Consider the following 23,784-nt stretch of genomic DNA (forward strand, 5'->3'; position numbering starts at 1 on the left):
GGTCATCACTGCATATCAGGATGACCTCTAACTTGTGGGAAGATAGCCAAAGGGAACACATGGATTTCCGGGTTTCCTTCAAGGTCAATGGGAAATCACTCATTTTTTTGCCTTTTGGCCACTTGGCTCCTCTGACTCACATTCGTGCATGACACTAGGAAGTGAGTAAACATCTATTTGTGATCACCAGCTTCTGAATTCATTCCGTCAACTTCCAGCTAAATGAAGATGCAATGACAAATTCGGTAACTTCGTGGGTCAACTAGTATTTTCCAAACTGCAGATTGTGACGCGTTAACAGGTCATGAAATCAATTCAGTGAGTCTTAATCAGCTTTTTTTAATTTAAAAAGTTAGAATAGAAAAAAAAAATAGAATAGAAAATATCAGAATGCATTTCACCTAGTAAGATAAAAATTGTTTGATGAAAGTTTTGTTGCAGCTGTGTGTGTGTGTATATGTGTGTGTATTGAGCCACACGTAAAATGTATTTCTTACTGTGTCGCAGTGAGAAAGTCAAGCTACTGAACTAGACTCTAATCCCCATGAAGGCACTTATTAGCCTCCTAGCAAATATTTGTTGAATCGAACGGATTTGATGTGTGTTTGTGGATTTACTCAACAAATATTTAAATTTTGTGAAAACTCAGGCCACCAGAAGGCTCTCCAGATCTTAAATCAGATTCAGTAAATGCTGCTTTTTAGGAATAAATCATCCCATTTATCAGGACAGTTTCACAATCTTTAATCTGGCTTAATCCCCACCTACCGTATAAAACAGACTCTAAGGTCTCTAAACGGTATCCAGCAAAGGGTTTTATGAAAGCGTGAGGTGCAGCGGGTCAGCAAACAGAGCCCTCAGATCTTTGTTAGTCCTGTTCTGGTCCAGACACATCCCTCACAGTCAGTCAGAGCAGATCTGCACTGTCCTTGCCCCAGCGTCAATGATGTTATCACAGGACCCTGTCCATGGTGTTCCTTTTTAGGACGTGGGTACTGAGCACTTCTCGTTTCTGGCTATCATGGCTTCCCCATCACCACTACACTGCCAGCAGAGACTTTGCTCTTCCTGGAAGCCACATGCATTCTTACCGTCCATCAGTGGGCAGAGCCCCCCACTGTCTAGAGCCATCACAGTTCTCAGTGCCCACGATGTGTCCCCGAGGGTCCTGTGCTATGTCCGGGTCCGGGGGACGGCAGCTTGCCAGCTCTGGGCCAAGCCCGAAGTTGCCTGCACCATCTGCTCTTCCATCTCCCTGCCTGCCTTGGACAAAGGGCCAAGCTGTGGCTGGGGCATCAGGTTAAAAGTGCAGCGACGGCTAAGGCAGCCTCCGGCCTGCTCGCAGCCTGATGGAGGACATGACATTGTGATGAGCGGCAGATAATTGAGCAACTAACCAGGAGATTGGGCAAGACTCTCAGAGGCCCCTCCTTCTCTACCCTCCCTACTGCAAAAGAGAACGCACACCTGTGACCCATTAGCAGGGGCCAGGACTCTAAGTGTTTTCACAGCCTCGACGACAGTGTGGGTACCAGTGCTTCCTACAGCAGGGTCTTATCACGTCCCTGTCCCCATCCTTGAAGGTGAGGCATGTTCATAGCATAGTATAAGCTCTGAAGCTCATGTGACCCTTGGGAAAGTCCAGCCTGGGTCAGTTAGGCTCCAGACCACATCGGCTGCATTCCGATGTGGAATTCGGAGATTTCTGAACTCCAAACAGGCAGCAGGTGAACAGGTAAAGGGTGTGAGCACTTGACATTCCAAAAGTCATCTTCTCCTCTGTCCTGAACTGGATCTAACTTACGCTGAAGGTGAGTGGATTGGCCGGTGTTTCTTAGCCCCGTTTCCAATTTAGCCTTTGACTGTGGGCTGGTTTTCCTTCTTCCTCTCTGCCTAGACTTCCTCAGGCCTTGGGAGCCCCAAGGACTTCTGTTTTTGTCGACTCTTGCCTCTCTGGTAAGCTCCTTCCCATCCTGAGTCAGGAAAAGTGTGTCCCAGTCAACAGGCAGCCAGGGCTGAAGTGTTGAAGGAAGCACAATTCGTCCTTTCTTCTACCCGTTACAAATCCCCTTCAGTAACTCATCACTGCGGATCCTGCCTGGTTTGTTTTGTGGAGAGTCCAGCTGTGGGGACAGAGTCCCGGAGAGCAGTTTCCAGGCTCTCGGCCTCACGTGGAAAGGTGCTGGCTCGGGTAGTAGATGGTCATCAGCTGTTACCGGTTAGCCATTAGTCACTGATATAACTGCTGTGGCTAAACTAGCAAGTGCAGATTGCAGTTAGTATGGTACATTGCAGTTAACAAGTGGGGTTGGTTGACAGAGAAACGGACGGCAGGTTGGGATCGTGTGGCTCCTGCTTCCTGTGTCTCCAACCCAGCCGCCAGCGAGAATATAGCGGTATGACTCCCATATCTATGGCTCCGTGGGTGTTCTTTTTTGGCCTCACCATATCTTGCATTGTTGTGCGGGGAGCGGGACCAGAGACCCTGCATGACACCAGCCCTTCAAGGGGCCTGTAGATTCCTGTGGGGAGAGCGGGAAAGGAGAGCAGAAGGGGTTTGGTGGGATGGAACCCCAGAGCCCGCTACCCGAACAGAAAATGCAAAGGTCCATTTTGGTCTCCTTGGTCCCAAATCAAAACATCCCATTGGTTCGATGTCTGTCTCAGAGCAAACAAGAGTTCCAGAACCTCAGTGTGGATAACTCATGAATGGAGCACCTCAAAAATATTCTAAATGAAATAGAATTTGCTGAAACTCCCCTAGGAGCCCCACGTCAGAAACTGAGATACTTGGTCATTCCTATGGGATCTGGAAGATCAACTACATTCCAGAATTTTCTTCTAATTACAAAAATCCAGCAACCAACAGGAGATTTTAGGCTGTCAGTTGTCTGGTTTGGGGCACTGCAGCAAAATGGTTAAAAACTTATCTTTGGAGCCAGATCTGGAATCTAGTCCCAGCATTGCCACTTAACATCACTTAACTCTCTAAGCCTCAGTTTCTCTGTCAATAAAACGGGGACAATTCCACAGCCAACCCAGTAGGTTTGATTGAGATCAATCCCAGGAGGATTGATTGAGAGAACCTATGTTAAGCACCACATACAGCATCTGGCACAAAGGAAACTATAAACGTTAACGTGTTACTATTATTATTATGAGCAGTTAGGAGAATTGGTGAGAGTAGGCTACAGTAATTAAGATAAAAACAAGTGATTCAGCATTTATAGCGCTGGGTCCTTACTTCAAAGTAAAAATTAAACTGATTCTCTTTCCATGTATTCATTCCACTTGTTTGCTTATCCACCTGCCAATGCACTAGAGACACAGAACATAGTATAGTGGAAAGAAAATGGACTTCCGAGACAAACTGCTCATGTCCCTCTCTTCCACTTCCTGAGAGATTTGGACAAATGACTTAGCCTCTCTAAGCCTCAGTTTACTCACCTACAAAATGAAATAATAATTTGCAGGATTGTGCTGAGGATTTGACAAGCCTCTTCTCAGCCTCATCTCCCTGGGGGCAGGCAGCGCGTCCCGTGTGCACAACTATATCAGGTGCCCCAGTGAGAGCCCCTGTCACCTGGTACTGTATAGGCTCCCCTGCAACAGTTTAAATGTCTTGATTGAAGTGAGTTTATTTTGGGGTTTTTTTTGGTAATTTATGGTATTTAGTGCAGGCTTTGGACATAGCCAGTGCTCAGTATAAGCTTATTAACTGATGGAATGAAAGAATAACTGAAAATGCCAGAAAAATCAAGTTGGTAGGAAAAATGAAGTTTCTTTATTACTCCTGTTCCATGGGACCATCTTAGCAGCTATAGCATAAGCGAACTGCGTGGTACGCTGAGAGTTTCTCACTGTAGTAGATGTGATTTGATTTGTGTTCCATCCTAGTAAGGGGTATCACAATGTACCCCACCATATCCCTATGTCCTCTGGGTTCTCTGTTCTCTAACTGCTTCTGAACCGTCCTCTCCGTGGAAATCTTTTCTTCAATTATGACACAAATCACACATGGTCACCAAAAACACAAGTCTGGATAAGCTAAACTAAAAATAAACCTAAAACACTGCAAGTCCTACTACCGAATAATTAATGTTAACTTTTTGGATTTAGCCTTCTAAGTTTTTTTTAACAGTCTTATTAAGATATAATTCACATATTGTATTAGTTTTCTAAGGCAAAATATATTACTCAGGGTTTTCCAGAGAAACTGAACCAATATAGTGTGTGTGTGTATGTGTGTGTGTGTACACATACAGTACTGGGAGGGAGAGAGAGAGAGAGAGAGAGAGAGAGAGAGAGAGAGAAAGAGAGAGAGAGAGAGAGAGATTAATTTTAAGAAATTGGCTCACGCAATATTGGAGGTGCAAGGCCAAAACCTGCAGGGTAGGCAAACAGGATGGAAACCCAGAGCATATTACAGCCCAGAGACAGTCTTCTGGCAGAATTTCCTCTTTCTCAGGGAATGTCAGTCTTTGTTCTATGCAGGTCTTATATTGATTGGATGAGGCCCACCCATATTAGGGAGGATAAACAGCTTTACTCCACGTCTAGGGGTTTAAATATTTAATCTCATCCAAAAAACACCTTCCTAGAAACTCCAAAATAATGTTTAACCAAATATCTGGGCACAGTGGTCCAACCAAGTTGACACATAAAAATATAAATAGCAGGCTGCCATAACAAAGCACCACAGACTGAGGGCCTTAAACAGAAACGTGTTCTCTCACAGTTCTGGAGGCTAGAAGCCCAGGATCAACGTGCGGGCAGGGTTGGTGTCTTCTGAGGCCTCGCTCCTTGGCTTTTAGATGGCCGTCTTCCCTCTGTGTCTTTACATGGTCTTTCCTCTGTGTCTGTGTCCTAATCTCCTCTTCTTATAAGGACACCAGTGTATTGGATTAGGGCCCACTCTACTAACCTCATTTCAACTTAATTTCTTCTTTAAAGGCCCTGTCTCCAAATACAGTCACATTCTGGGGTACTGGTGGTTTTAAAACTCAACATATGAATTTGGGGGCGTGGGGGGAAGACACAATTCAGCCAATAACACATACCATACCACACTCATTTAAAGTGTGCAATTCAGTGTTCTTAACATATTCACAGAGTTGTACGGCCATCATCGAAATCAAATTTAGAACATTTTCATCACTCCCAAAAGAAATCCCATTCCCCATCCATCACTCCCCATCCCAACAGTAAAGGGAGGATCTAAAGCTCTGTTCATAATTGAGGCCCAGAGATTGGTCCAGGGCTAGAATCCAGCTGAGGAAAACAGGGCTTCCACCAGAGAGGAGTTTGAGATACTGCTAGACAGTCACTCAGTTATACTAATTTTTTTAAGTGTCAAAATGAAAGTCAATACCCCCAGGAATTTTTCCATCTGTCAGTAAATCTCATGGCTAGCCCAACCCAACCGTTTGATCATGCTGCTAAATACGCGTGTTTTATTCTCTGGTTCATCAACATGTCACGGCTATATAGTTCAACATACTGTTTATTAACCTTGGTAGTAGGTACAAAGCGCCCTTCTCGGGGAGTGAAGAGCCATCCAAATAAAAAACATTAGCTATTTACCACACACCTAAGGTTAGGTCTTAACATGAACGTCAGCAAAGAACCATGATGTTAACTTAGAAATGTTTCCACAACATCCCCGCTTGGAAAGGACAAACCACTTAGTTTTATTTACATTACTTAGGAAGGACAATGTGAAATGTCAAGGTAAATTATGTCAGAGGTGATGTGGTTCTTGGTTTGAGCAACAAAACCAAACACAAGGAGGGGAATTCCTTTCTAGTTATGTGTGTCCCTACGGTACTGGTTCCTTTTGACTTTGAGTTACGTTTGCTTACTAAAGTGACTTCTAGCACGGCATTCAGCAGCTACCTTCAAACGTCTAGCCCCATAAATTTCAAGTATTATCACTGTGCAATTTGAAGATTTTTCACCCAGGATACTACTGTTTTACAAAACAAGTAAGTAAAATGATTCTGGGGTGGTAGGGTTTCCCATAAAAGAAAGGATTGTAAATGACAAAAGTTACAAGAGATTGAAAACACTGTTCACAGCTGATTATGGTGGGCTAGATGGTGGTAAGAGGGAAAGCAGGCACCTTTCAACTGGGCTAATGTATTTTTTGTAAAACCCAGTTAACTAAACTTAAAAGCCTCAAAAACTAAGAACATTATTTTCCGCAATGTTATAAATGCAGCTATGTATTTTTGTCCTCTTTATATCAGAACATTCAAGACACATCAAAGAATTGCAGAATTATCTAGTAAACTCAGGATCACCTGTGGTTTGAAGGCTGTATTCAAATTTTTATCCCAATCACCAGAGTCAGATACTTACTTGTAAGATAGGTTTATAGTTACACTTTGCTTTATTTTGCAGTGTGAGGATATTACAGACCTGAAATCTGGGAACGAACCTAATACTTCTTGAGTCCAAAGTCAGAGCACAGTCCAAATTGTTGTTATAATTCTGCTCTAATTCCCCTTCTGGCTTGATAAACCAGTCCACACTCAAATTTCCAGCTCTTTGGGTCCAAGAATAGAACCAGAGATGTGAACCACTCTCATTCTAGAAAAAGACAGGGATGCTACAAAGGTACATGCTTCTGCCCAGACTGTATACCTCTCCCACCAGCTGGAACAAGCACAGACCTTGTCTATTGCTAACATAAGTAGTCAAAAAGCATAATCCAGAATTTACATACAGACTGTTTTTTTGCTTCTCTATGATGCAAGTACATATTAATAATAAAAGAAGAAGTTACCATTAACAGCATTAATTGGCTTTCAGATTAACTCATGGAAATATAGAATCCTAACCTGAAAGTACAGACAGATTCATATGAACAAGGAGAAGAAGCAAGAAGTCCTAGGACCGAAACAGTTTCTTCCCCTCAACTTAGGGTAGAGGCTTCCTTCTCAACCCCCGCGCCCCACCCCCAGATTTGTCTAATGTCATCACCAATTTCTCAATCACTTAAGATTACAAAATTTGGAGGAGCATCTGTGACCCACTCTTATTTTTTTGTCTCCCTTATCCCCCTAGTCATCAATTGTCAGGCATTATTTCCTTGAAAAGTCTTAGGTCCTCCCTTCTTCTGTTCTCAGCCGAGGCAGGTCCTCAGTAACCACACATTGGTTATTGTGGTTACTTGGTTATTACAAGTAACACACATTGGTTAATTGGTTATTACAGCTCTTAGTCTAGGCTTCTCTCCATGCCATCTGCTTGGCACATCTTTACCAGATATCCCTGAAATGCCATCTCCATTGAGTCATTCCTCAGTGCAAATACATAGAATGGAAGCCCCCTCCGGCACCTCCAATATCAGTCTATAATCCACTACCAGGTTTTCAAGGTCCTTCATAACTGAGATTCCTTCATTAGATGTTCACCTTCTGGATGGCAAAGCTGGTCTTGCTGATCCTCCATTGTAAGCCGGCACAGCATATAACACAGAGTGGGCAGGGAGTGAATCCCAACCAAATGAACCAACAAATCTTGAAGCCCATGGAACAGGTCATTTCATCACTTGATTATAATTATGGAACAGAGTAGTTAATGAGTAGTAGGGATGTTTTGCATTTGTACAGGTAAGAAAGTACAAGAAGGGCATTTTGACAGGTCAATGCTTTGCCTGATCTTGAGATCCTTCTGGAGTGCAGAACAATAAAGCACAGTTATTTGATGAGTACTTATGCATTGTAACACCGACTCAAAGGCATTGATGTAAAAAATTGCTTAAAGTTTGCTAAACACAATTTGAGTTTATGAAGAATAAATACCCTGTCTCGTAAGAGCTCATTGATTTTTTTTTGGGGGGGGAGGGCACGGGCAATCATGTATGCTTACACACAAATCAGAAACACTATAAATAGGATCGCTTGAAAATGTAAAAATGAAAGGACAATTGACTTTGAGTAAGCCACTTGACATTTCTGGGCCTGCAATTCCTCATCTGTAAAATGAGGAAGTTTGCAAAGCCAGATGGTTTCTGTGTTCCCTTCAATTCTGACATTATTTTATTCCGTATGCAAAAATTCACCCTCTGCACCTTAAATCAACAAGGTTACTAGTTTGAACATTTACTTTTAAGATTTCATAGGCCAGTATAGTCAATGGTATAATAATAGCTATGTACAGTGTCAGAGGGGTAGTAGACTTGTTGGGGTTGTCACTTTGTGAGGGGTGTGAATGTCTAATCATTATGTTGTTTTGTACACCTGACACTAATAATAACGTGTGTGTATTAAAAAGACAAAGATTTCATAGGCCAGTAACTTATCTTCAGTGTTCTTCTGTGGACTCCTCATAGGGTTAGAAGCCTTTTCTTTTAATAATAAAATAATTATCTATTTATTTTTTAAATTTTTATTGGGGAACAGTGTGTTTTTCCAGGGCCCATCAGCTCCAAGTCAAGTCATTGTCCTTCAATCTAGTTGTGGAGGGCGCAGCTCAGCTTCAAGTCCAGTCGCCATTTTCAATCTTAGTTGCAGGGGGCGCAGCCCACCATCCCATGCGGGAATTGAACCAGCAACCTTGTTGAGAACTCGCGCTCTAACCAACTGAGTCATCTGGCCACCCAGAATTTTTTATTTTTAATACCACCATCCTACAAAACATTACCATGATGTAATTTTAACAAGCCATTTAAGACCAGAAATTTAATCTTTGGATAAAAGATAATCCTTCTGTTTAATACATTTAGGGTTTTTAAAAATTATTGCAACCTCCTCATTTTTCTCATTCTACCACAGACTAGTGAAAACTTTGCCACAGACTCATATCTGCTGTCACTCTGACTTACTACTTTAGCTTCCCCATCTGCAACGTAGGGATATGAGTAAATCCATCATTTTATCACCTATAAATATTACAAAATCTAATTTTTTAGCAGTAGAAGGTACATTAAATAGAACTAAGGATAATTTGGTACATCCATCCATCAGAAAGATGTTTGCATCTTTCTACTAAACCACCACCAGCTCTCCAAACTGACAGTTGACACCCAGCAGTCCTTTGATTCTGAAGGTGGAGGTTGGAACAATAACAGGTGACATGCTTAAAAATGCTTATTTAACACCAGCTTCCCTCTTAACAAATCCCACATCAGCGCTTTCTGCTCTCTGAAATGAGACTGTGAAACATGAAGGCAGTCAAGTGTATACATTTAATGTAATACCGAAAAAATGACCCATTTCTGCATGTTTAAATAGTCTCCATATTCAAGGGTCAATGGAAATGTCTCCTCCTCCAGGAAGGCTTCCCCACCTCTCTAGCCAGAAGAAATCTAGCAGATTGTTTGACCTTATCTTTGGGCACTTTCCAGTTTCTTCCACCTTTGTGTTATGGTAAAATATGTAAAGAGTTTATTTCCTCTACTTGATTGTAAAGTCCTTGGTGTCAGGAGCTGTCTTCAACAGTATATGTAGCCAGACATATTTAGTGGGGTATATCTTACAGGAAATGGATTCTCAGTAAATAGAGAAGACAATGAAGCAAGGAATAAAGAAAAAAAAAACCTGTTACAAAAAGGAGAGCTCTTACTACAGGGAAAAGACCTTTCAGGGCGTATTCAAGATAAAGTGAGGAGGTGGAAGAGGAAAGTGAACTGGGTTAAAAGCCAAGGGATTGTGTCTAAACAAATAAGGAGAAGACAGAGGAGGAAGAAGATGGGCCTGGGATCATGTTATCTTAATGGGTGATACTTCACAGCCTGACTTTCCTTCTTCTCTCACCTGCTGCGTTTCAAGCCCACTTGTTGAATGGGTTTACTTGCTATCCTTAAGGAAGTTGGAGCTAGGCATATGCAATAACCACAGGCAGGCTTAAACTCGCAGAAGCCAAGTTAATTCTTTTCCTAGAATGCAAGCACTATCTCTCCGACAGCAATCAGCTGACGAAGTTATAAACTTCACTGCAAATGAGCAGATTTGTTCCTGCAACTAAATCACTGGAACATTTTGGTCAGCAAAATTATTTCTTCTTCAAGGAAACCTACACCTGTGCTCACAACACCAGGCTGTTGCTTCCTAATCCAGGACCGTCTTGACAAATCAACTTAGCCTGAGTCAGCAGGGGCATTGGGCAGAACCTTCTGTCTCTGGTTGGATGAAAGGTCAACTCACCCACATGTTGCCTATCAGATCACCCTTCTCAACTTTGATCGTATTTTCATTGGATGTTAGGTTAGTTTTGACCATTGAACCCCATCAGTTCAGAGCTGGCTCCCCACGACTGAACTGTCTTCACAGAGCCAAGGCACCTCAAACTCAAGTTGTACAAAATGGAACTCTTCATCTTTCTATACACACCAAGGCTGCTTTTCTTTCTGGTGTCTTAATCCTTGATAAACATATCTACCTCCCAGGTCAGGAAGCCACATAGACCTTTCTACTATGCAGCCCCAAGGGCTCTTGCTTTCCTGGGCCAATTCAGATGCTGGAATCTCCTCTCATCTTTGCTGCAAACTCCAGGGATGAAGCCATAGTTCCCCTCCTCATCCAAGGGATGCCACCAATGCCAAAATTAAGTCTAAGAAAACTTAATCGCTTTTCTAGGAAATCCATGAATACGCTAGTGGTGAGTTTAGTCAACAACTTTTGCCTATAGGTAAAGAACTTCAACCTCAGCCTATAAATTTTTTGAAATTGAGTATTTTCCCAGGAAATTATGTTAATCATTTATTATATAATTATACTCTCAGCCCAGAGGTTAATCCATACAGGGATAAATCCAAGTGAGTTCTATTCCAGACAACTGTGCCTACCTGGCACTTTACATAAGAACCAACACTTTTGTAATCTCTGTGAGTCAGGGGAGGGAGGAAATGAAACCAGATGAGTAAGGAACATCATATTCAAGGTCCCCAGCAAATAAAGGCAGAGATTAGATTTACAATGTTGCAAAGTTGAGGGAAAGGTTTGTGCTGAGATCCTGGTTCTCTGAGTTTTTGATGAGTCATCCACGAAGGTACTGATTAACAAACAATAGATTTGAACAGAATTGGGACTTGGTGATAAATGCATTACAGGGGATGAAGTAAAAAATCACATTCAGATTCCATCGATATCTATTGAGCATTTATTATATTCCTGGTTACACACCTGGGTGCTTTCACATGCCCATTTAATTTGGTCTTCAGAACACCCCTGCAGAGATAAATTTTGTAAGAGGTGTTGAGAGAATCGCCACAATCCATGACTAGGAAATAGGCGAACAGAACTGGAATCCAGGTGTCCTAACTGCCAGTCCCATGTCCTCTTCATGACATTATGGATCTAGAGAAGTGACATTTACAGAAATGGCAGAGTTGGGAGGAGTGGCCCACAGAGGGGAAATATGCTGAGTTTGATTTTGGTCCCATGAATATGAGCAGTGGTGGGACATTCAAGTGGGGTATTCTGCACTGACCTGGCTCAGTCTTCTTTCCATCCCAATTCACATAAACGCAGCCCCTCCACACACACCTCTTTACTGCATTTATCCTGGGACCTCCCCTGCATTTCTCCTCTTGGATCACACTGCGTCCTGCCCGCTCAGGCAACTGCTTCACCCACTTCCCTGTTTTCTGTCTATGACTTCCCAGGTTTTCGGGTTTCCAACTCTCTCATTCCCCTTCAAATGCCTTTGACTTTTTGGAAACATCAGCCCCTCGATCTTTTTATTTTCTTCTGAGTTTTTTAGTTAGTTCTTCCAGGTTTCTCCATCTCCCCAAATGACCCTAGACTCCTTGGCTGATTATCTAAATCCTGCTCCTTTAGGCATCTTTGATTCCCTCACATCCCATCCTTCTGTAGCATCCCTCAAACAACACCCCAAGGCTGGCTCAATGTTATCATCCACCTTCACATTTACTTAGTTGTCAGAGAAAAATTTCTCAGTCTTGCTCAGAACACTTACAAATCCATGATCTCCAACCTTGCCTAAGCGCTCGGCAACCCACTCAATCCTTTCTTTTCGGGGTCTCTTTCTGTTGCCTCCTGTATCAGGGAGAAAACCTTGAGATGATCATGCATGCTCTCCCCATCACCGTTCTATCGATAAATGTGTCAACACCCACCCCCTTCCTTACTGCTTTTCCTCCCACAATGGAGAATCAGTACTCGCTTCTGCCCAAAGCCAGGCTCCATCCACCTCTCCTTCTTCAGGACTCTGCTACTTCATAGCACTTACTGTCGTCTCTCTTCCTCTGCCGGCTCCTTTCAGCTTCTAAAGATGCTCCAACCTCTCCTCCTTGACCTCCCTTCACCTCATAGTCCCCTTAGCCCTTGCCCAACTTCTCCCCTGCTTATCCAAACTTTTCAAAACAGAGTCAGTCTCTGCTTCCTCATCTCACACTTGCTCCTCAAGGCACTGCAGTCTGACTTCCAACTAGCTAATGAAACTACATTGCTAAGATCTTAAATGCCTTCCTAAGAGTCATACAATTTTTATCTTCCTGGACTTCTGAGCTCTATTTTTTTTTAATTGTGGTGAAATATAGATAACATAAAAGTTACTGTCTTAACCATTTTTAAGTGTGTAGTTCAATAGTGTCAAGTATATTCACATTGTTGTGCATCCATCTTACAAAACCGAAAGTCAATACTCATTAAACAACTCCCCGCTCCGCTCAGATGCTGGCAACCAGCGTTCCACTTTCTAAGTCTATGAATTTGACTACTCTAGAAACCTTACATAAGTGAAATTATACAGTATTTGTCTTTTTTGTGACTGGCTTATCTCACTTAACATGTCTACAAGGTTCATCCTTGCCACAGCATGGCTGAATTTCCTCTTTAAGGCTGTATAATATTCCATCTTATGTATTTGCTGCATTTTGTTTATCCATTCATCTGTTGATGGCCATTTGGGTTGCTTTTACCTTTGGCTATTGTGAAAAATGCCACTCTAACATAGGTATATAGATGTCTCTTTGAGACCCTGCTTTCAATTCCTTTGGATATATACCAGAGGTAGTACTGCCGGATAATATCATCTGCTCCATTTTAAAAAGTCTCTGATTTTCTCCTTCTCTGTTCTCTGCTACACGGTTTCATGAGACACTGGCCTCATTTTCACTCCCAGTTCTCCTTGTACCCTTCCTTCTCTGTCTCCTTTGCAGACTCACCCTCCTGTCTGCCCTGTAGGTCTGCGTCAGTCAAGGTCTCATCAGAAAAACAGAAACTGCCTTTTAAATAGAGGGTGTTTGATGCAGAGAGTTGGTTATACTAATATTGGAAAGGTGAAAAAACATGAAGGGGAATGTTGAGGTAGCCCAGATCAATAACTGCAGGAAACCACTCCCACCCATAAGGCTGAGGAACAAAGGAAGAGGTGAAGTTACCCCTCACCTTTAGCGGGTGACTAGAAGTTCTCAGAGAGTCCCCACCCCCACCGCACAGCTGTAACTTGGACCTTTGCCCATGGTGCTCAGCTGGCCTATGCTGACAGCTGAGGGAGGTACCTCAGCTGGTGCTGGGAGTGAATGAAGAAGCTTGAGAATGGAGCTGTGGCATCATCTGTGCCTTGAGTAACAATCCTAACAATTAGAAGCAGGAAGAAAGCCTATTCTGCCCTCTTCATGCCTTCCCATCTCCCTGTAGTGGCTCTAATTGGCAGAAGCCAGCAGGAATCCAGCTGGTAAGGGAAATAGGAAAGCAGATTGCAAACCCTGGCCAAAGACTCTAGAAGGGTGGACTTGGAGCTGAGACAACGCCCAAGTGACCAGCCCAGGGCTCTATCCTGGGTCCACTGTTCTCACTAAATACACTTTCTAGGAGTGGTCTTAGTTTCCTAGGAGCAAACCCTTGTGGCTCATGGTTCCTACCACTACCTACGTACAGTGACTTCCAAATGCACCCGTCCAGTGCAGACTCCTCTACTGAAGTTCAAGTGCATCTTTTCTTCAGGTGCCTGCTAGAAATCTCCATCCTGATGGCCCTGGAATTAAACCAGCTTCAAATTGGACTTGTCATCATTCTTCTTCAAGCTACATCTACTCCGTCTTCTGTCTCAGCTGGTGGCATCACCTGTGCCATCCAGAAGCCTGGGAGGTCCTTCTCACTTTACTGGCTCCTTCGCCTCCCAAATATTTTTCCAGTCCCCCCTCCCCTCTGCTCCCTCACTGACCTCTGTCCCAGTTCAGGCCTTTGGTTAGTTCCTCCTGTACACTACTCTAGGTTCTGTTGGGCTTTCCTCTTGGCCCCTCTTAAACTCACACAGTTGCCCAAGTGATCTCTTCACAATCCAGAAATGGCCATGTCTCTTCTTTGCTTAAATAAAACCCTTTAGTAGCTCCCCATTCTTCTTTCGTCTGTTCCTGCCTCCTCTCCAGCATCATTTCTTTCCCCTCCCCACACTGTCCCCTGCTTCAGCAATTCTGAATTTCTTGAACTATGCTAGTTCTCACATTCTCTTCCCTCTGACTAGAAAATTTTCCTCCTCCACACCCCCTCTGAGTGAATTCCATTCATCCTTTAAAACTCAGGTCAGATGCCACCCCCCAAAATCTTCCTCAACACTTAGATGAAAGATACTCAAATCATGCTGTATGGGAAGTGGTGAGGTGTGTAGAGCAGTGTCTTCAACCCTCCAGCCACTGGTGTCCAGGCTGCTCCACTGCCATGGTCATAGCCACAGCCACCACTGGACTCCCGAATAGCCCAGTCCTGCTGCCTGACCACACACCACTCTGCCCCCCAACTTTTAGACCACTGTTCCTCTACCTTATTGTAAAAGCAGCTCCTCCTGTGAGGTTTTCTATCTACACCTCGTTCTCACCACCAACATCCAATCACCAAGCCCTATAGTTTCTCCCTCCTACACATTTCTCAACTCTGTCCACTTCTCCCCATCTTTACTGCCCCCCAAGGCCAACCTATCCTTAACTTTCATCTAGAAGATTGCAATAGACTCTTCTCATTAGCTCCTGCCACCTGCCTAATCTGTTATCTCCCTGTAGCCAAACTGACCTTTTCTGAATGGGAATTTGATCTTGTCAACTACCTGTTTACAAACTGTTAGATGGTTGGCCTTTGTTTTTAATATAAAGCCTAATTATTTAATTACAAACCCCTTTGCCTGTCAAATCACCTTTGCCTGTCCGCTTCACCTCTCTATCTTAGTATCAATGAAGCAGTCCTGTGTCAAATAAATTCTCCTTCAATCTTGATATACTCTGACTACTCTTTCCTCACTTTGCCTATTTTCTACTTAGCTTCTGGCCTTGACTTAAATGTTATTTCCTCAGGAAAGCCTTCACTGACTCCTAGGCCCCATTAGATCTCCCTGTTAAACACTGTCTGACTCTTTGTGATTATCTCTTTGTAGCACTTATTATAATTATAAAATTGTATGACTCGTTGAATGTCTGTTTCTCCCACTTAGTATATAAGGACAAGGCCTATCTGGTCACTCTTATAGTCTAGTGCCTGGCTTGATAACTGGCACATAGTAGGTCCTTGCTACTGTTTGTTGAATGAATGTTAATTAATATTTGTTGAGTTAAAATTAATTAAGAGTTCCCCCACTCCCATCAGTTAGGTGGCTCTTCTCTATGTCCCCATTATACATTATAATACTCATTTCTACTATTGGACTGACATAATTATTTGTATATGTGTCTGCTTCCCACCTCTCTTCACTCTTCAATCTTTCACCTATGGCCCCTTCTACCACCTGGACACTCTTCGAGGGCAGAATTTTATGCCAATCTCCTCCTATCAAGAACTAGTGTTGTGGTTGGTTGGTTCTTATTACAATTGCAAGATGCCCTTCAGCAATAACTATAAGGAAGTTTGAACAAATAAAGGCTTCTTACTTAAAGAACCTGGAAATTACATAGCCCACCTGGGGCCATACATCAAGGTTGTGGGGGTGGGGTGGGAGGCAGGAGCACACAGGCCTGGGGTTCCGCTTTCATTGGGGTTGAGTGTGAGGGCCTAAGGTTTCCCTGGGTCACTATTGGGGAATTTAAGACATAAGAGTGGCAATGTAAAGTGCAGGAAGAAAAGAAGAAACAAGTGGCCCAAATGGTCAGTTATTGAAATCAACCAAGATTTCGAAAACAAAGGAACCTCAATGGTGGACGCATCCTAGATCTTTATCTGGTTGTGTGACTGACGTGTATTTATTCAAAACAGCCATCCTTGAAGTGGATGACTCTTGAAGTGGGTGCCTTGGCAATCAAAGCTTTAGTGAAGCACCCGCATTACAGAAAAGAGAAAAAAACAACTGTCAGGACTTGCACGGCAGGCAAGGACAACCAGATGTTCATTTGAAATCAAGTAAACACTCAAAAAAGTGTTGACTGAATGAATGGAGCCTTTGTGGGGGTAAAGGACAGGATCAAAGGTGAAAACTCAGAACGGAGGACCCAGATTTGTGAGTTATCTCACTGGATTATGTTTAGGATTGAACCTTGGGGGATCACCCTTCATTATGGAGCAAGAGGAAGAGGAGCTGTCAAAGGCAGGGCCAGCAATCCAGAGGAGTGTTGTCAGGGAAACCGAAGGAAGCATCCCAAGGAGGGAAAGGTCAGTTGGGTCAAATTTTGCTGAAAGAATAAGGAAGCTGGGGACTGAAAAGAGGTTGGAATTCCACCAATAAAGAGAAAGTTTTGCACAGTTTTAGTAAAGTTGTGGAAATGGAAGCTAGATACTATGAGATGAAGAAGGCTCTAGTTTCAGGAGAGCAGAGCTGCAGGCAGTTTGTTGCAAAGACTGAACAACACGGAGGTGAGTAAAGCTGTCCCACTGGACAGAGTAAAAAGAGCTCCAGAATGTTTCTTCTCATGTTTTCATCTCACTTCTCCTTTCTGTCCTAATAAGTACAGAATGGGCTGAATTCATGACAGGAAATTTCAATTTCCCTTTTGTCACTATTGGCAAAACACTATTGGCATAATGTTTTTTGAATGTTACTTTCACAGCTGCATGAAATAAAATTCTACTCCTTTCCCAAACTTACACGAAGATTACTGTTGTTTTTCATGCCTACTCAGAGAATATGAATGAAATATAAAAACACATTTTTTCTTTACAAAAGGAGCTAAAATACATTTTTCTATCAAAAAATTATAAAATGCTTTAAAAAAAATCCTCATAGTAGGCTTTCAAAAAAGTATTCTAGAGCAATTACTCCAAGAATAAGAACATCAGTAATAAATTACTTTCTTAATGTGTCTAACAATGTGTGCCCCTGGCACAAGGAGAGTCCTAAACAAATTCCTCTTAATAACGAACACGATGACAAAGAGGTTTTCTAAATTACAATAAACCTTAGAGAGGCTGGGAAATTTGGCCAGTTTTCAACTTGAAAGCAACTTCTGTGATGCCAATCAGGTAAACCTGCATTTATGTCAGAATGCTGAGTCCTCCGGTACCGGAAAGCCCAGGGAACATTGTGCCAAGCAAAGCTGAATACATTTAAATGGAGTAAAATTTACTGAGAGTCCCAAATGACCTGTTGACAGAGAATGTCTCCAAATAACCTTGAAATTGGAGACAAAATTGCTACAGGAAACTATTTTCTAGTATCACAAGTTGAACTCATAAATTGCTCATAGGTGGAATGAGGTCCTTGTCGGAACTTAGATAAAAACAGATAACCTAGTACAGGGAGCTTGTGAACTTGGACTGAAAAAAATAGATTATTTTCACTAATCTCTAACTGGATTTTAGCATTTTCTTCAATTATGAATATAGACAACAAACAACTAGGATTAACTGAAATCACAGATCTTTTATATTACCGGTATCTTATAGTTGTTGCAGATACTGTGAAATAGTAAAAAAAAAATAGCTTTTTTTGTTTTAGGAGGGCGCAGCTCACAGTGGCCCATGCCGGGATGTTATTAGCATCCCCCTCTAACCAACTGAGCTAACCAGTCACCCCGTGAAATAGCATTTATACTCATCACTACTGGTTATTAGACCCTCCATTAGATTTTGATTTAATGCATTATAAAGTAGCACATGTATTATTATATCAGAAATTTGGGGTTTAAAAATATTTGAATAACTTTATTTCATTATAATTGGATTCTTCAGTTATTCTATGTGTTTTGCTGAAGGTACTTAAAAAACCATTCTGCAGGCTTTAACAGACTATCAATGGTGTCCATTATACAAAAATGATTAAGAACCGAATCTGGTATTTTATGAACGAAGCTTATGGTTCTTCATTTCTACTTGCAAGCATAAAGAGAAAAACAACAGATGCTGTTTGCACTACTCGGTGCACTTAATAAGTTGGAATCTAGATATAATTTTTGCAAGGTTGTGTTGTTTAGGATGAATCATTTAGTCCATGTTTTTCTGTGCAATGGAATGTTGTTTCAAGTGTAAGGAAAGATATTCTACCTCCTTTGGATGCTTGTTAAAACAGAATTGCTATACCTGGAGCAGACCCCAAGATGGTCAAGTCTCAATGTGAACCACTGGAATTGAGTCAAACCTTCAGGAAGGTTCCAGGGTCCCCAGACATTCCTAAGGTAACCAATGGCCGTGGAAAGAACAACTGGAAGAATTCTCAGCTCAGGGGTGCAGCTTGGTGTGGGAGGTGATTTACTTTACAAAGCACTTCAGAATGGTAGCAAGTCTAAAGTTAAACAGTATTGGAAGGAAAGGTACATCTGGAAGATTTCTTTGTGGTTAGACCATATCTTGTTGACATAAAAGATGAAATATTCAACTTAACAATTTCAAAGCTTTTTTTTTTAACTTCTGATATCTTGTGTACCAAAGAACCCACCATTTATTACTCAGTAGGAAAATATATTGGATAATCAAAGCCATTTTTTCAATTTAGTTTCCCTTAAATTACTATACCTATTATAGTTACTCTCTTGGCCAGAGAAATCTTGAACCCTTTATAGAAAAAAAGTCCCTGTACTGCCCTCAAGAGATAGAATCTCAGAGATAGCTTTCACAGTCTTAGAACTATGAATTCTGAAGGATTTAGTAAGGACCCATATGCAGAATTATGCTCAGGATACCAGGAAACACTATGTGAATGATCAAGGCAAACTCCTGGGTTTTTTTTCCCTTGGCATCAGCCAGCGACTTTGCATGCATCCTATTTGCTGCAAACATTCTAGCTGGTGCCTAGTTCATAACTACACATCTGATGAATGAACAATACAATTGTATTGCTCACGGTTTAAGCATAACATAGTCTCAATATGGGAAGGAAAGAACATCTGTGTTTGCTTTGGTACAGGAACTTTCTGAAGGTAAAGGAAGTATCATGGGCTTCTTACTGTCTCATATCTAGAAATAGAAATCCATTCACAGCAGCATGAATTCACAGAATCTAGAACTTCAGGGTTTCTCCTTGCTTCTCAAATTTAATGTGCATGGAACTATCTGGGCATACTGAAACTGCCTGGGCATGTTGGATTCTGATGCAGTAGGTCTGAGGTGGGAATCCAGATTTCATCTTTTTAACAAGCTCCCAGGTAATGCCAATGTTGCTGCTCCTTGAGTCTTAAGGGCTTACAGAAAATGATGGGGCCAGGACTACAGTTTAGAATAAGTAACACCAAGCATCCTATGGTTCAGGAAGATTTTAGGAGCATCCTTATCAAGATTAAGTCACTTTCATAAATGAAAGTTGTTATTTCCACAATGACATGGTGCTAGTAAATTTCTGCCTTACTCTTTCTAGGTTACCTAAAAGTCCTAGAAAAAAATCAAATGTGGTACAATATTATCCATAAATATCAAAGTGCTATTTTTCCTTGAGGAGTAAAAGTTCTTCTATTGTGAATAAGCCTATGATAGTAACTTCTTTGTTCTTCACAAAAATTTCTAGAACTTTCCTTAAAGTATTTTGGTAATGAAGACACTGCTTATCATAAAGTTATATTTATTTATTTATATAAATTTTATTGGGGAATATTGGGGGACAGTGTGTTTCTCCAGGGCCCATCAGCTCCAAGTCATTGTCCTTCAATCTAGTTGTAGAGGGCAAAGCTCAGCTCCAAGTCCAGTCGATGTTTTTCAATCTTTAGTTGCAGGGGTGCAGCCCACCATCCCATGTGGGAATTGAACCGGCAACCAACTGAGCCATCTGGCTGCCCCCTATATTTATCTTAATTATATAAAGAATTGTTAGTACTTTTTGGGGAGATAATTATCATCATTAGCACCTCATTGTATTTTGGGAATAACAAAAACGTTATTGTTTCTTAATGATAGTACTTACCTACACCAAATGCTTTTATGTCTCACTTCCACAGTAGGCTGACAGGAGGTTTGTTTCTGCAGTGCTTAGCACAAGTGCTTTTAGATATACTATTTACTTTCTCTTGTATTTTTAAAGAGTTTGCATTTTTAATGACCCTAATTTATTGGAGGATAATTCCCAGTGGCACAGTCAGCATTCATTATTAATGTTTTCTGTTCTAAGGCAGATGGGCTTGTGTAAATCTAAACATGTGATTAGCACAATCTATCTGCTTTTGCTATAGATGACGTGTCAACTTAAAACCAACAATCCTACTTACGTGTGCTCTCTTTACAAAGAGAATTACTTTCCATAATTCTCTGAAACTCAGCGATATGGATTTTCCTTAAGGAAATACATTGTGGTGTTTGGATGAAATAAAGCTGCTCTATTTTCATGGCAATCAATATAGAAGTTTTTCCAAGCATTTTCCTATGAGTTTGAGAAAGATGGGTGAATATGTGTCCATCTTGAGATAACTGGTATACTCATATATACCACTTTAAACTGCCTACTGAAGAAATTTACGGGAAAGTCATGTGGCTAGGTGTGCCCCCAAAGGCGCTCCCATGTCACAGGGGAACCACCCACACTGAAGACAAAGCCTCGACTCCCAATAACGCAGGATTCACACAAACTGATCCTCACCCACATCCCTCCCCCAGAGCTACCAGCATCAGTCAGTAAAGTGGTTAGATTTAAGGGGGGTGGGCAGGGGGTGGCTGGAAAGAGGCACAAGGGAATGTTCTATATCTCAGTCTGGATGATGACTACACAGATGTGTACAGATGTAAAAATTCATCAAGCCTGAGTGAGACACTTTACACACCTCACTGCATGAATTTTATAACCATCCCAACTCACAAATAAAATAAACGATTTGCATTGTGCATTTCTTTGGAGTACATGCCCCTGAAACAGTTGTGGATCCAGTGCCTTCCTTATAGTCTTCTTCCTTGGTGTATTGCTTTGGACCCAATCAGAAAAAGGAGGGGACGGTTCTTGGCTGCCCAGAATGTAGCCAATGAGGCTTTGTAGAGTTGTCAAAAGGGGCATGACAACAATACAAACAATGCTGAGCTCAGAAAGAAGGCACAAGCTCTTCCTGGAAGGATGAATTACAAAGCAGAGGATCATGTAAAACAAGGTGCCAAGGTCCAAATCAACAGAAAACTGGGAGGAAGAAATAGGTATTGGGGCTTGGTCACTGAACAAACCAAACCAGCAACCAAATTGACTAAGAATAACAAGTGAATGGGGGGACCAGCCAAATCACAATGTCTGCCTCCTTGACATTAACAGGTATTTCATTTAAGGAATGAATTGACCTCAATTTAATCAAAATAAATCCCATCCATCATAGCTCTCTGCAACCCTTCAACCTGGGATTCTTCTAATATAGGACAAACTGGCTTTCAGACAAAATAATTTTGTCTGAAATTAATGAAGCATTTATAATGACACATGTAATTTTTTAGGTTCCCCTCATTCAGCTTGCTGCATCTTGACAATTTCTGGCAAGCAGGGTTATTGTAGGTCATGCTATTTATAGTCCCTCTTTTACTGCGGTGGTTATCGCATTTATCATCTAACTACAGTGTTCTCAAACATGCCCCGCCCTTCAAACCTCAAACTGGCACAGTCGTTCCTGATTTTACATAGTTGTCAAAGTGTTTAGGAGAGGACAATTCACTTTTCTCTGCTTCTGCTCAATTTTCTCATATTTCCATCACTTTCAATTTTCTCATTCCATCTGCCTTGCTTCTTTTTTTTTTTTTTTTTTTTTTTAAGATTTTACTGGGGAAGGGGCCTTTATTTGGGAACAGTGTGTGCTTCCAGGACTTTTTCCAAGTGAAGTTGGTGTCCCTTCAATCCCAGCCGTGGAGGGCACAGCTCAGCTCCAGGTCCAGTTGCCATTGTTAGTTGCCATTGTTAGTGGTTGAGAGCCCACTGGCCCATGTGGGAATCGAACCCGCAGCCTTCGGAGCTAGGAGCATGGAGCTCCAACCGCCTGAGCCACCGGGCCAGCCCCACCTTGCTTCTTTTTTATCCTTTATCTTTATGTTAAAATCATCATTACAATATTTTAAAAGTACACAAACTCAAAGAATTTTTGTGATAACATTTTCTGGAAAAAAAGAGTAAAGTATATCCTCCAATATCATAACCGTGGGTGGGTATACATGTATTAAGTTATGGTCCCTGCTTCTTTCAAGATAACAATTTAGCGTGCCGGTGCTTTTCTGAGAGACAGCATTGTATATCTATTTTTGGTGACTGTTACGGTAGGGATCATTTGTAAATGCCCTGAGGGCCAATAATTGTGCGAGCAGCAGTGGAGAATGGTAAAGAATCGCACATCCTTGCATGTCCTAGATCCTCCCTCCTCTGCTTCTCCATTCTTCTGAAGATCTGTAGCCAGCTCTTAAATCTCTCCACCATCCTCTCCCAGCCTCCACTGGCTGTCCAGGATGGCCCCAAACTCCTAGGCTTCCTTTTGCGTCCTGCGGCTGGACCCTGAGACTGGTACCCGCAGACATCCCTCGGCCCCGCCCGCGCCTGCGCAGAGCCTCTTCTGGCGCAAACGCGCTGCCAACACTCCAAACAACCCCACGAGCCCCTGGGATGCGAGATCCGCGGTAAGCCAGCCTCCTTTTGTAGAGCGACGGGTGTCTCCTGTATCTCCGGACTCCTACTAATCTACACGGCCCCTCTCACATTCCTCGGGATCGCGTCCACAGGGCCGCGCGATTGGCCTCAAAACTGACTTCAGGGACCCCGACCGAGAAAGGTCCTGTGCTGCAGGAACCTGAGCGCGCCGGCCGCGAAGCCTAGAGGCGCAGCCCCGCCCCTCGGGGCCGACTTCCTGCCTCCGCATTGGCCCGCGCGCCCGTCAGTCTCCGTCCATGGGGCTTGGCCGGCTTCTCTCTTCGCTCTTTCTCCTCTCGGATCCCTCCTCTCTTTACGCTGCTTTGCTGGCTTCCTCCGCCGGTGACTGGCCACTCGTGCTAGTAGGAGCCTGAGCTACCGCTGGCTCCAGGGAGCTCGGAGAAGGGGAGGGCTCGCCCGGCAGGCGCTGATCATCGCCTGGGTGGGCGGCAGGTCCGCGGCCTCTGCCAGCAGCACCACCTGTCGCGGGGGCGAGACGTCGGGTAAGGTTCGCGCAGCGCGCAGCTGCGGGCGGCCCGGCGCGGCGGGGCTCCGGGGGGGGTCTGGGGGGGGTCCGGGGGGAGCTCCGGGAGGGGAGCGTGCGCTGGCCCCTGCCGTCCAGCCTGGGGAGCCGAGGGCCGAGCCGCCGCCGGCCGCGAGGTTCCCGCTTGGCGGATGGCGGGGCGGGGTTAGGGGAGAGCTCGCCCAGGGCGCGGGGAGCCGTCAGGTTGCGGCTACCCCACTTCGACCGTCCGCGGCTCTTCCCCGGCGCCGGGTTTTGGGGCGCGACTTCCCGGTTTCTCGACTCGCTGGTCCCAGGGCGAACCCCTGCCCTCCACCGAGTGAGGCCCCGTGGCTTCCAAAACGCCAGCATCTCTTCTTTCCTCCTCCGCGCCCTTT

General features: G+C 43.1%; 1 protein-coding gene across 3 annotated transcripts in view; it reads left to right on the forward strand.

Annotated features, from left to right (window-relative positions):
- The first annotated feature begins 22,855 nt into the window (after positions 1–22,855).
- The window catches only part of ME2 (malic enzyme 2), a 52,393-nt gene continuing 51,464 nt past the window's right edge, over positions 22,856–23,784 (forward strand). The window contains exon 1 of one of the 3 annotated variants that reach the window (XM_033087493.1): positions 22,856–22,874. The gene's annotated coding sequence lies outside the window, so the exon portion shown is untranslated. Of the gene's footprint in view, positions 22,875–22,964; positions 23,388–23,784 lie in introns of those variants that run through there. The other 2 variants (XM_033087492.1, XM_033087491.1) reach the window with 2 other exon arrangements.

Source organism: Rhinolophus ferrumequinum, chromosome 19 (genome assembly GCF_004115265.2).
Source record: "Rhinolophus ferrumequinum isolate MPI-CBG mRhiFer1 chromosome 19, mRhiFer1_v1.p, whole genome shotgun sequence".
In the NCBI taxonomy this organism is placed as follows: Eukaryota; Metazoa; Chordata; class Mammalia; order Chiroptera; family Rhinolophidae; genus Rhinolophus; species Rhinolophus ferrumequinum.